The following is a 10067-nucleotide window of genomic DNA, read 5'->3' as shown; positions in this document are numbered from 1 at the left end:
GCATCTGCATCAGGTTGGCACAATGGTGGCACGTGGAGGAGTAATTGCTTCCATTGACAGAATGTTCTGCCTTTTTGTATTCTCACTGTTATTTGGTAGGTGCACTATTAGGCATCTTCTAAAAGAGTACAGAATCTCCAGATCAAAACACAGGCGAAGAAGAAGCAGAAACATGCGATAGAAGCATTGCTTATGCACATGCAAAATAAAGCAATCATCAGAGGTATAGGACTGTGCAAAGTTTGGGGGTGTTGATGTAAGCTCTGTTCTTTCTTTTGATATATTCAATTTTCAGATATTCATGATATGCCTGGGACCATGAAAATGGTCAAAAACGCTGACTGGCAACTGGCGGGCAAAGAGTTAATATTAAGGGCATTTTATTGTTTATTTTAGTCTATTATAAGTCGATTATATCTGCAAGTCAAATGATTTATTTCAGTAATCTTCCTCATCGTCTATCGTTTTAGTCATGAGCTGTATGGGCCAAACACTTCAAAAGTATAATGAAACCAACTGAACTGCACAGAACAAATTATCCTCGCAACACACTGGTTTGGATCATGGTGATGTAGATTCATTGGTCTGTTTTTGTTACTCTTGTTACTTGTTACTTTATATAAATGAGATGTTACCCCAAACCATGTTTCAATATGAGGATCTCTGCAGAAGAAAAAACCTTGGGACACGCATAATCAAGATTTCAATCCGGCATATAATGTCTTTTAACATTCCACATACAAAACACAATGATAGTGACAGTCAACATCAAATCATTAAACGAAGAGATGCACTCAAAGTCATCACCACATAACTCAAAAGAAACGAACGTAAACAAACAATTATTCTTGAACTGACCAAAGTGTGAAAAGGTAGAAGGTTTCATTAAAAGGAGGAATGTTTCATTTGGAGGAAAACCTCATTATCATTCTCTTTCTCAAAATGAGTTTTATGTTGTTATTTGTTGAGTGCTTGAGATCAGAATTATCTAAAGCTTCGGTTCTAACACTCATTAACACTTTGTTAGCTGCTGTCAACTAGTTTACTGTTTTATCATTAGCTGTAAATTTATTTTCATGTTCATTAGTCCTGAGTTAACTAAAGGGACCCTGCATATTAAATACTACATGAGTAATGCATTCACATGTGTATCACAACCTTGTTGTGTAGCCCTACTGTGAATCATCAAATCCTCCTTTCCACCCTCTTCGAACTGGGCAAACAGAACCTACTGGTCCTGGATATCACAAAAAGCATCAGCTTTATTTCCATACCAACTGTAGTTCCACCATTGTACTGTCGTTCCAAAGGGATCACTAATCATATCCTCTTTTACAGCAAACCACTTAGTAAATTCATCACTCATGGCTATCTCTCATAGCTTCTCCCATCATTCTTTTGCAGATGATATTGAATTAGTTCTCTCTATTCCACCCTCTGACAACCAGATACCCTTATGAATCACTGCATGTCTGGCAAGCATAAACACATCAACTGAAGCCCAATTGATCAAAAACCAAGTTATTGTTCGTCCTGGCCAAGAACCACCCTTGCCAAGACCTTGCCTTTTCAATAAACTCAACAATCTCACCCACAAGGAAAGCCAAGAATCTTGGTTTCACACTGGACAATGGATTATAATCAAAAATACTCCCATTTTCAGCTAGCCTAGAAATCTAGACGAACCCTAGCGGCAGAAAATTTATTTTGCCGTGAGTGTAGTCAACGGTAGACCTGAGAGCTGGAAAAAACAAACTCTGGTCAGGCCAATCACAGCGTGTGTAGAGTCGGCGGGCGGGCTTAACAATGATGGCAAGTCACGGCAGAGTTGCGGAGGTTCTGCGTGCTACTTGTAAACAAAGCTGACGAACAGCGGTCTTTTGAATCGGCTTTGGCCGCGACTCTGGAAGACTTGGAGTTAAGCTTTTCTTTGAGAAAAGAACAAAGAACGGCACTGAAGTCATTCTTAAGAAAAGAAGATATGTTCGAAGTTTTGCCTACCGGATACGCCGAAAGTCTATCAACTAACGTTAGCTCGGCTTCACCTTCTTCTTCGCTCAGGTTGTGGCGCTCATGACGCTATCCAATTGCATACAGAGGGAATTTGAAAGACTACCGTTTATCCCACCCCTCGGATTGAGCCCTGTCAATGGTGAGTTTCCAGACCCAACATCTTGATGTGGGTCTGGCTTGTCAGGCTAATTTTCAGCAGTAATTAATTCTCACTATTGTATTTTGCACAGGAAGCACTTCTCTAGAAGGTTGCTCTTATCCAAGTCCCTTTGGATAAGAGAAACTAAATGCCTTAAATGTAGTTCCCTTTCAAGGGAACTCAAGCTGCGTCACCGCTGTGGGAATGCCTCTGCGTGATTGCATCCTGAAGCACGTGTGTAACCAATCCAGTAGCAAGACATAGACCCGGAAACTATAAGGAGCCCGTGAACACAAACAGAAACTAGCTTCTGTGCCTTCAGAGCACTCTGTGTTATCATTGTCCGTCAGTTCTGGTGTTTTTGTCCCTCTGTATTTCAAGCAGTTTCACCCCAGACACAAAAAACATTATACTGACAAAGCAGACACATTTAAGTTAAATGGCGAGCGAACAACCACAAACCTCTCTCTTCACGAAATGTGTTCATCCCTGCCCACGCTACATCATGGGTGGGGATACACATCAGATGTGTGTTGTTTGCATGGGAGTGAAGCATGTACAGGCGGCTCTCGAGGGGGACGCCTGTGAGCTTTGTGAGCGTTTTTCTTTGAGAACGCTGCGCTCCCGCCGGGCGCTCCTTGAGGAGGGCGCTTCGGCTCGCGTTCCCCGCGGCTCCGGTCCCGCTTCTGCCGAGGCAGAGCGGCAATCGCAGTCGTGGGGTTCGCAAATGGATCTGACAGCGGGGTTAGAGACGAGCTCTGCCTTATCTCTGCCTTTACCTGTCAGATCTAGTGCCTCTATTCAGGGTTTGGAAGCCCGCGCTGCGGTTTCTTCCGCCCCGATGGAGGCATCGATACAACAACTATCTAGCTCTGAGGAGTTAGATGTTGTCAGTATCGAGGCAGGTGCAATCGGGGATTCGCCACTCCGTTCCCCTGCTAGTGAGGAGCTCATGGAGATATTGAGCAGAGCGGTGGCCAGGCTCAGTCTGTACTTGGCCACAAGAAATGAATGAACGCACATCAATTAAAAGTAGATTAGATGAACGCTTTCTTCCCACTCACTCTGCTCAACTTCTCCAATTGTGAGGGTGGCCCCCTCCGAAGGTGGACGGTTTACACCTCAGCATACGGTGCCCGTCTCCCTACTTGCCCTCACAGGGTCGATCCGCTAACCCCGCCACAATGCCGGGGGCGTGGAGAGCCCTCACGAATCATCCGAAGATGGTTTGCGCCCTCTGAGGAGGGTCACAGTGCAGTCGGGCCAGTTGTTCCCTGCTGGTTCGCCGCTTCAAGGTGCTGCGCTCGCTGTGCAGAGTACATCAGAGGCCAGCCTCGAGAGGCTGGTACCCTTAGTAGATTTTTTGGTAGAGTGAGAGAATCTTCCAAATATTTCACGTTGGGTCCTGCATATTATAAAAAGGGGGTACGCCATTCAATTCAGGTGTCGTCCTCCCAGTTTCAACGGGGTTCTGCCCACAGTGGTGGGCCCCGAGCAGGCTCTGGTTATGTCTCAAGAAGTACAGACTCTTCTGCGTAAAGAGGCGAAAGAGTTCCTCTAGTCAGCAGGGAGTCAGGGTTTTACAGCCGGTACTTCATCGTGCCAAAGAAAGATGGGGGGTTGCACCCCATTTTAGATCTGCACATGCTCGATCGTGCCGTAGCAAAGCTCAAGTTCAAGATTTTTTCACTCAAACAGATCGTGCCACAGATCAGGTCCGAGGACTGGTTTGTCACGATAGATCTAAAGGACACATACTTCCATGTATCCATCCTTCCACAGCACAGGAAGTACCTGAAGTTCACTTTCGGGGGAGAAGCGTACCAATATCGGGTTTTTCCGTTCAGTCTAGGACTGTCACCCCGCACCTTCACGAAATGTGTAGACGCAGCTCTGGTTCCCATGCGCATGCAGGGGATCAGAATTCTCAACTACATAGACGACTGGCTGATCCTAGCACAGTCAGCTCAGATGGTGGTTCAACATCGAGATGTTGTCCTTGCACACATGAGGAAATTAGGGCTGAGACTAAACTCCAAGAAAAGCGTTCTTTTGCCAGCTCAGAGAACTACTTATCTGGGGGTCATTTGGGATTCGATCACCATGCGGGCTTGCCTGTCAGAGCCTTGGGTGGGGTCAATCCTGTGTGAAAGTGAAAGTGGTGAAGCTAGACCAGCTGCTCACTGTCAAACAGTATCAGAGACTGTTGGGTCTGATGGCAGCAGCGTCCAATGGGATTCCTTGTGGCCTGTTGTACATGAGACCGTTGCAGTGTTCCTTTTCGCATTATCAAGGTCACGCGGCAATGCCTTCGTGCGTTGGTGATGTGGAAACAGCCTTGGTTCTTGGATCAAGGCCCATTGTTGGGAGCTCCGTGTCGTTGAGTCACTCTAACGACAGATGCTTCTCTCACGGGATGGGGGGCCACCATGAGTGGTCGCTCGGCCCAGGGCCTATGGCAGGACCATCATTGCTCCTGGCACATAAATTGTCTGGAAATGATGCCGGTGTTTCAGGCCCTGAGACACTTTCTGCCAGAACTCAGGGGCCATCATGTGTTAGTCCGCTCAGACAACACATCGGTGGTCTCTTATATAAACTATCAAAGGGGGTTGAGATTGCGCCTGCTATACAGACTGGCTCTTCAGATCCTCCTGTGGGCCCAAGAGAAGCTGCGCTCGATCAGGGCAGTTTATATCCCGGGGAATTTAAATGTGGAAGCAGACATCCTGTCGAGACAGGGGCCGAGGCCCGGGGAATGGAGACTCCACACTGAGGTGGTGGAGCTCCTGTGGGAGAACTTCGGCAGAGCGGATGTCGATTTGTTCGCATCATCAGAGACCGCTCACTGTCGTCTTTGGTTTTCCCTAACGCATCCAGCTCCCTTTGGACTGGATGCTATGGTACAGGAGTGGCCGAGGCTGCCTCTGTACGCATTTCCCCCGATTGCTCTGCTTCTGGGAGTTCTAGAGGGAGGGCGTCGGGACGGGGCCCGTCTTTTGCTAGTAGCCCTGTTCTGGCCGGCCCGAGTATGGTTCTCGGACATAGTCTCACTCCTCGACGGCTCTCCTATGGAGATTCCGATCAGGAGGGACCTACTCTCTCAGGCGAGAGGAGCAATCCTGCACCCTCACTCACCCAGAGCTGTGGAAACTGTGGGCTTGGCCTCTGAGGGGGCCCAGCTCATGAGTTCAGGTCTCTCAACTGAGGTTGTGGAGACCATTCTACAGTCTAGAGCTCCCTCCACGAGGAAACTTTATGCCTTGTAGTGGAAAACTTTCACTTCATGGTGTGGGGACCACCAATGGGACCCAGTTAACTGCCTGGTGGGTGCAGTGCTGGATTTCCTGCAGGAGAGGTTCTCCACAGGGTTAGCCCCTTCCACAATAAAGGTGTATGTGGTGGCCTTAGCAGCTTACCACACTCCTTTGGGTGGTGTTTCTTTGGGGCGACACCCACTTATTACTCATTTCCTTCGTGGCACTTTAAGACTTAGACCAGCGGTTTGCACCAGGGTGCCGGCCTGGGACCTGGCTATTGTTTTACAGGGCTTTTCTTTGGCCCCGTTTGAACCAATTGAAGAGGTCCCTGAGAAATTTCTCACCTCAAAAGCATTGTTTTTGCTCATTATCTCGTCTCTTGAAAGAATTGGAGACATTCAAGCTTTGTCTGTAGCACCCTCATGCTTGGAATTTGCGCCCGGCATGGTTAAGGCTTTCTTATTTCCCAGACCGGGGTATATTCCCAAGGTCCCTACTAATGTTGTGGGTTCCTGTGATACTGCAGGCCTTTTGTCCTCCTCCCTTTCTGATGTCAGACCAGGAAACACTCAATCTGCTCTGCCCGGTTCGGGCATTAGATGCTTATGTCCACAGAGCTGCCCTGTGGAGGAAAACGGAACAACTGTTTGCGTGTTTTGGGCCACCCTCGAAAGGGGGCCCGGCATCCAAGCAAAGAATGAGCAAGTGGGTGGTCGAGGCCATCACACTTGCTTATGAGGCAGCCGGTCAGCCTTCACCTTTGGCTGTACCGGCCCACTCTACTAGGAGTATGGCGGCTTCTAAAGCTTTGTTATCAGGGTGCATCCCTGCAAGAAGTCTGTGATGCGGCGGGGTGGTCCTCGCCGCACACTTTGTGAGGTTCTATGAACTTGACCTCAACGCCACCCCGGGAACTAGGGTGCTTGTTCCGTAGCCAGAATGACGGACAGGCATCTGGCTCGTATGGGGGCGTGGGTATTGTCGTTCTCACAGTGGTGACGCAGCTCGAGCTCCCTTGAAAGGGTACGTCTCAGTTACGTATGTAACCTTAGTTCCCTGAGTAGGGAACGAGATGCTGCGTCACCCTGCCATACTCCCTGCATGCCCATGAGCACTTACTTCAGGCTTTGCAGAAGCTAGTTTCTGTTTGTGTTCACGGGCTCCTTATAGTCTCCGGGTCTATGACGTCACCCGCCTATGACGTTTCGTCTTGCTATTGGACTGGTTACACACATGCTTCAGGACGCAATCACGCAGAGGTGTTCCCACAACGGTGACGCAGCGTCTTGTTCCCTACTCAGGGAACTAAGATTACATACGTAATGGAGACAATTTTCTCAACATGTTAAAAAGTAGATCAACTGACATACTAGTTCCAATGACTTAGACTGTTGGGGGAAGTTACTTTTAAAAGTAATGTGTTACTTTTGCCTGGGCTTGGCTTGCCTGCTTGTTGGCAAATATACAGGCCCTTTTACACAAAAAGATAAGAGTTAGACTGAATGCAGACAGACTGACAGTTTATCTAAGTAATTTTTGCATATTAGTATGGTGGAAGATTACCATCGAAAGTCAACAGTAAAGACATTGGTTAATTAAGTGAGTTGTCACTTATGTTTTCAGCGGTGTATAAAGACCTTACATAATTAACCGCAATGTTTTTATTACCTTAGAATGAGCCATTTATATCTACATACACCATGGGTCCCCTTACAGTGAAGTCGCCATTTTGTGCCGCCATGTTTCTACAGTAGCCCTAAACGGACAAACTGTTTTACAGAGCGTTAGCTACCCTCTGCTATCTCAGACGAAGACATCTTTGTCCTGTGTCGGCCACCGTAGCTTCTCTGTGTGCTTCAAAAGGAAGGGGTGAGCGATGGGCGGTTGCAATTCGCAACCTCACCACTAGGTGTCTCTCAAATTAACACAGTGCACCTTTAACATTTAATTATTGCAGTTTTACGTAATATTTGAGTTTTTTTCATTTTGAGAAATACTGAATCTGTTTTTGTGCAAGGGAGATGAGTAAATGTATGCTCATATTTAGTCTAGAACTACAATATCCATCATGTTTACACAGCTCACACAACGTCTCTGCACTTACTCCCGATGTCTCTCAACATGGGAACAGAAGAGGTGTCAGTCAATAAATGGGAAAACAAAGTAGCTGTGTTGAAAAAAATATATTTTATTGTAACTTTAAAAGCAATGCTACCCCCAACACTGCTTAGAATACATTATAAAGAACTTCCCTGCAAATAAATGGAGTGCAATAGTGTGTTTTATTTGTCACTTCATTTTAACATTTTCATTATATAATTAATTGCTATTACTGTTTATATGTAATCTATTGTACATGGGAGACATTTGTACTGCAGACATTGAAAAAAAAATTTGCACAATGAAAAAAATATCTCAATACTTTTGTCTGATTGTTCATTTTTAATTGAACGTTCTTATATTTGTTGTTAACTGGGCTTCAAAAATGTATCCTGAAACAACTCATACAAAAATGTAATTGAATTTCAGTCATGAGTTATGAGTTGTATCAAGGCTTCTTAATTATGTTTATAACGGACAGTCATGTTTTTTCCTAGTTTCTCCTCAGAGCAATATAAAGAATGATAACAAGGTTTTACGAATAACCATGTTTATCACTACATATTGACAATATAACGGAAAAAATGAAGATTGATGTGGCTTCAGTGCATGAAATTGTGTGTTTAATACTGTTTTTCATTGCAGCTACATGCATAAATTACCCTGGCAAAGTCTCTGAAGCATTTTAATTCTTACACGATCTTATGTATCTTATATATTTTCCATTAAAGACAATAACTTGTTACTTAATAATTTAACAGCAAAGCTGAAGTCATCATGATGTCACATTGATTTTACATCTTGTGTTTTTTACATTTCAAAATCTCTACTTGCAACATGCTCATGCTGCAGAATAAATGGATGTATTAAAAGCACAACACTGCAATTCTCTGAACTAGAACATGAATAATTCATTATTTCAGATAAACTACAAAAATCCAAGTAGGCAAGTTTTCACTGTTTTACCCATGTTCTATGCACTTATTATAGTTTTTACAATAACTGGGTAATAACCCTGAATCTACACCTAAACCTAACCTTAACCCATGTAGTTACCTTTTATGAAGCAGTACTTTGTAAGTACACTAAATACATGTGCTATAAAATAAAGTGCCACCTGTCATGTGCAACAAGTGGCATCAAACATAATAACAGCAAAAATAATAATTGTTTTTAAACAAAAATTGCTTAGCTTCCCTTTATGTTTAGTTATTCAAGAGATATAGATTTTTGGCAGAGGAAGCCTTGGATTCTTTTTAGCCAGGGTTCATTCATCTTGAGACTGAGCAACTGACATGCCACACATCCATTTTCTCACGCAGTGAAAAAACATCGCAGAGCAGAGAGGGCACTGACAATGTGCCGAAAGAGAAGACAGCAGGAAGCAAGCTGTCAGCGTTCAAATTCTGTAAATTTTATTCAAACAAAACACAATTTTGGCCTTTAAAGTGCCTCAGTTCAACTGGTATGTGAACCGATTATCTCCTCTTTACTACTAGTTATAGCACTAAATATATATATTCCAATCCATTTATCCAACCCTTAATTCTCACTCCAAGCTGAACTCAAAAGTTGGCAGCCCTGTTTTTGGCATTTTAAACTGCACATTAAAAAAAGGATTTCTTACTTATAGGTACGTAACTGTATGCAGTGGGTCATGCTGAGAACTGCAGAAATAGTTTTTGCTATTAATGTTAATACAAACGAGGGAGATGAGTAAGAGACTAGAATGTAATGTGTAGCCAAGGAGACAAACTAGGGGTGGGAAACAACTAAAAGTCCATGAAAAGGAAACTAACTGAACATCGTGACAGAACGCCACCCTTGCGCCATGAAATGGCTGAAGAGCTGGTTCTGGGGCGGACGAAGGAGGAAGTACCGGTGGAAGAAACCAGGGCAGGTGATAGTGGAAGGAGCCAGGGTCGCCAGGATAAGGGGAGTCCAGATGAAAGTCAATGGTGGAGTCGACAGAGAGAGAAGCCATGATGGAGTCTTGGCTGATGATATTCAGGGGACGATTGACAGAACCATTAACAGTGGAGCCCTATGCGCAGATGTAGAGCCTTATGAACTGGATGACGCCGAAGGCTACGGAGGCCGCAACGGAGCTGCAGCGACAACCCCCCGAGGTGGAACCAGGGTACCTGAGGGCTGTGGCGAAACTGCAGCGACTGAGGAGTAAGGCGAAGCTGGAGGGAACCAAAAGGGTGGAGAGCCAGAGTGCAGCAGACGGTTCATAGGTCTGTGGTGCAGGATGGTTGATGTTCGACCAAGATGGAGCCTGTGGTCCGGGGGAGGCAAGTGTAGCTGTAGGGGCGATGGTGGAGCCAAGGGAGGAAGGAGCGAAGGCGGAGGAGTCAGGCGGCGGGGCCAAGCTGGAGTGATCAGCAGCAAGAGGCGGAGCCAAACGAGAGCAGTGAAGCTTGCTGCATAATCCATCTTGAGGTTAGTTATTCTGTCAGGCTTCCAAGCGTGGTGAAGAGAGTAGGCAGGATGAAGAAGATTAATTCTAATATACTTTGATAACAGAATTCAAACCTCTCAATGCAAACCAA

Source organism: Gobio gobio (genome assembly GCF_949357685.1).
Source record: "Gobio gobio genome assembly, chromosome: 18".
In the NCBI taxonomy this organism is placed as follows: domain Eukaryota; kingdom Metazoa; phylum Chordata; class Actinopteri; order Cypriniformes; family Gobionidae; genus Gobio; species Gobio gobio.
Note: the sequence above shows the minus strand (reverse complement) of the source record.